General features: G+C 39.6%; 1 pseudogene; it reads left to right on the forward strand.

Annotated features, from left to right (window-relative positions):
- Positions 1-233: 233 nt before the first annotated feature.
- LOC116532315 lies at positions 234-1,005 on the forward strand (annotated as a pseudogene).
- The last annotated feature ends 3,462 nt before the right edge of the window (positions 1,006-4,467 follow it).

Raw genomic sequence — 4,467 nt, forward strand, 5'->3', positions numbered from 1 at the left:
GTCCAAATCATGAAAATATGGATGATTCAGTGCCATTTTGCCAGAAATTCTTTTGGCTGGATCGTAGATTAACATTTATGAGAGCCAATCCAAGCCATTTTCATCCAAGCTTTTGACACTTGACTTCAAAGCTGGCTCTTGGAAGTTGAGTGGAAAGTGACACAGCTGTGGTAATCGCCTCTGGGGCCGCCACAGCATGATAAGCCAGGATTTACCATACCGATTGACTAACTATGGAAGAGTATACCAAAATAGAGAAAATTGGAGAAGGTACCAATGGAGCTGTGTATAAGGGTAGACACAAAGCTGCAGGTCAAACGGTAGCCATGAAAATAAATCAGACTAGAAAGTGAAGAGGAAGGGATTCCTAGTATGGCAATTCGGGAAATTTCTCTATTAATAGGACTTCGTAATCCAAATATAGTCAGTCTTCAGAATGAGCTTATGCAGGATTCCAGGTTATATCTCATCTGTTAATTTCTTTCCATGGATCTGAAGAAATACTCGGATTCTATCCCACCTGGTCAATTCATGGATTCTTCACTGGTTAAGAGTTATTTATACAAAATCCTACAGGGGGTTGTGTTTTGTCACTCTAGAATAGTTCTTCACAGAGGCTTAAAACCTCAAAATCTCTTGATTGATGACAAAGGAACAATTAAACTGGCTGATTTTGGCCTTGCTAGAGCTTTTGGAATACCTCTTAGAGTATATACAGATGAGGTAGTAACACTCTAGTATAGATCACCAGAAGTATTGCTGGGGTCAGCTCATTACTCGATTCCAGTTGACATTTGGAGTATAGGCACCATATTTGCTGAGCTAGCAACTAAGAAACCACTTTTCCATGAGGATTCAGAAATTGATGAACTCTTCAGGATTTTCAGAGCTTTGGGCACTCCCAATAATGAAGTGAGGCCAAAATTGGAATCTTTACAGGACTGCTATTTTATTTTGTGTCCTTTTTTGCTGTTTCACTTTTTTTTTTCTAATTTTCTGAGGTAAAATTTCATTGTGTATTTCAAATCTTTCTTCTTCTCCTTCTTCTTCTTCTCCTTCTCCTTCTCCTTCTCCTTCTCCTTCTCCTTCTCCTTCTTCTTCTTCTTCTTCGAGACAGAGTCTGGCTCTGTTGCCAGGTGCCAGGCTGGAGTGCAGTGGCATGATCTCAGCTCACTGCAACCTCTGCCTCCTGGGTTCAAGCAATTCTCTTGCCTCAGCCTCCTGAGTAGCTGGGACTACAGGCACACACCACCACACCCAGCTAATTTTTGTATTTTTTAGTAGAGACAGGGTTTCACCATGTTGGCCAGGATGGTCTCAATCTCTTGACCTTGTGATCCACCCGCCTCAGCCTCCTAAAGTGCTGGGATTACAGGCATGAGTCACCACACCCGGCCTCTTTCTTATTCTTTAATATAAACATTCATTATTATTATCATCTTTATTAGTACTGCTTTCCTGCATCCTACAAGTTTTTGTATACTGTGTTTTCAGTTTCATTTGTCTTATTTTTGCAATTCTTTTTATTTATTTATTTGACTCAATGGTTGTATAATTGTGTATTGTTTAATTTCCACGTTTGTAATTTTGAGCATTTTTTATTATTAATCTAGTTGATGCAATTTTGATTGAAAGAGATATTTGGAATAATTTCAGGTTTCTTATATATGTTAAGACTTATTTTGTGACCTAACATTTGACATATCCTGGAGAATGTATCGTGTGCTTGCCTAGAATGAGTATTGTACTGCTGTTGGGTGAAATGCTCTGTGCATATCCTTTAGGTTCATTTTGTCTAAAGTGTTATTCAAACCTGCTGTTTCCTTATTGATTTTTTTTGTATCCATTTGATATGGTGCGGTTGTGTCCCTACACAAATCTCATATTGAATTGTAATTCCCACAATCCCTGTGTGTCATCAGAAGGACCTGTCTGGAGGTAATTTAATTATATGAGTGGTTCCCCATGCTGTTCTCCTGATAGTGAGTGATTTATCATGAAATCCAATGGATTTATTATGGGCTTTTCACTTTTCACTTGGCATTTATCTTTCCTACCTCTATGTGAGGAAGGGTTTGTTTGTTTTCCCTTCTGCCATGATTGTAGGTTTCCTGAAGCCCCCTCACCATGTGGAATTGTAAGTAAATTAAACCTCTTTTCTTTATAAATTACCCAGTCTTGAGAATTTATTTGCACCAGCATAAGAACAAACTTATACAGTAAATTGGTATCACAGAGAGTGGGATGCTGTTATAAAGACATCTGAAAATATGGAAGTGACTTTGGAACTGGGTAACAAGCAGAGTTTGGAGGGTTCAGAAGAAGAAAGGAAAATGTGGGAAAGTTTGGGACTTACTAGAAACTTGAAAGGCTCAGAAGACACAAAGATATGGGAAAGTTTGGAACTTCTTAGTGGCTTGTGAATGGCCTTGACCAAAATGCTGAGAGTGATATGGACAATGGAGTCCAGTCTGAGCTGGACTCAGACGGATATGGGAAACTTATTGGAAACTGGAATAAAGGTGATTCTTACTATGCTTAAGCAAGGGACTAACAGCATTTTGGTCCTGCCCTTCAGATCTGTGGAATTTTGAATGAGAGAGATGACTTTAGGGTATATGGCAGAAGAAATTTGGAAGCAGCAAAGCATTCGAGAGGAAGCAGAGCATAAAAGTTTGGAAACTTTGCAGCCTGTTGATGCAATAGAAAAGAAAACAACATTTTCTCAGGAGAAATCCAAGCCTGCTGCAGAAATTTGCATAAGTAACAAGGAGCTAAATGTTAAACACAAAGACAGTAGGAAAAATGTCTCCAGGGCATGTTTTCATGACAACTTCTCCCATCACAGGCCTGGAGACCTAGGAGGAAAAAATAATTTCCTAGGTTGGACCTAGTGCTCCCCTGCTGTGTGTGCTGCTGCCCTGTGTCACAGCTGCTTTAGTAGTGGCTACATAGGGTCAAGGTACAGCTCTGGTTTTGGCTTCAGAGGATGAATGTCCCAAGCTTTGGCAGCTTTCATGTGTTAAGCCTGCAGGTGCACAGAAACCAAGAATTGAGGTTTGGAAAGATCTGCCTGCATTTCCGAGGACGTCTGGAAATGACTGGATGCCCAGGCACAAGTTTACTGCAGGGGTGGAGCCCTTATGGAGAGCCTGTACTAGGGCAATGTGGAAGGCAAATGTAGAGTTGAAGCCCCCACACAGTTCCCACTGGGGCATTCCCTAGTGGAGTTGTGAGAAGAGTGCCACAATCCTCCAGACCCCAGAATGGTTGATCCACCAACAGCTTTCACTGTGTGCCTGGTAAAAGCAACAGACACTCAACAGCAGCCATGAAAGCAGCTGGAAGTGAGTCTGTACACTGCAAAGCCACAGGGGCAGATCTGCACAAGGCCGTGAGAGCCTAACTCTTCCATCAGCATGATTGTGTTTTGAAATGTAAGAACATCAGATTTGGAAGGGGTCAGGGATGGAATGATGTGGTTCAGCTGTGTCCTAACCCAAATATCATCTTGAATTGTAGTTCCTATAATCTCCACTTTTCATGGGAGGTACACATTGGGAGGTAATTGAATCATGAAGGTGAGTCCCCCATATTGTTCTTGTGATGGTGAGTTCTCATGAGATCTGATAGGTTCATATGGGGCTTTTTCCCCTTTGCTTGATACTTCTCCTTCATGCCACCAGGCAAGAAAGCATGTGTTTGCTTGCACTTAAACTAGGTTTGTATGTTTCCTGAGGCCTCCTCAGGCATGCTTAACTCTGACTCAAATAAACTTGTTTTCTTTATAAATTATCCACTATCAGGAAGTTCTTTATATCAGCATGAAAATGGACTAATACAGCGTTGTTGAAAGCAGGCATTAATGTCTCCTATTAGTATTGCATTTGTGTCTACTTCTTTCTTAAGTTCTGTCAACTTCTGCTTTATATAGTGCTTCGATGTTGGGTTTTCATGTATTTATAATTTTTTTTTACTGTTGAATGATCCCATTTCTCAATCCAAAATAACCTTATTTGATGCTTTTAGTTTTTAACTTAAAGTCTATCTTTTTCTGATATAAATATAAGTACTCTTATTGCTTTTGTTTACATTTGCATGAAACATCTTTCTTCTTTTCCTTAGCTATAGTCTATATGTGTCTTTAATTCTAAAATGAGTCTCTTGTAGACACCATAAAGTTGGGTATTTTTAATTTTTATTCATTCAGCAAATCTGATTCTTAATCAGGAAATTTAATCCACTTATATCTAAAGTTAAAATTTATGGTTACTTTCTACTTCTACTTTTTTTTTTATTGGTTTCTCTATGTTTTATACTAGTAACCACATTTTAAACTAAAACAGCTTAATCTTAATCATATACAGCAGGGTCCCCAAACCCCGGGACATGGACCAGTACCAGTCCGTGGCCTGTTAGGAACCAGGTTACACAGTAGGTGAGCAGCACTGAGTGAGCATTACCACA

Source organism: Sapajus apella, unplaced genomic scaffold (genome assembly GCF_009761245.1).
Source record: "Sapajus apella isolate SASKATOON/1434 unplaced genomic scaffold, GSC_monkey_1.0 scaffold75, whole genome shotgun sequence".
Taxonomy (NCBI): Eukaryota; Metazoa; Chordata; class Mammalia; order Primates; family Cebidae; genus Sapajus; species Sapajus apella.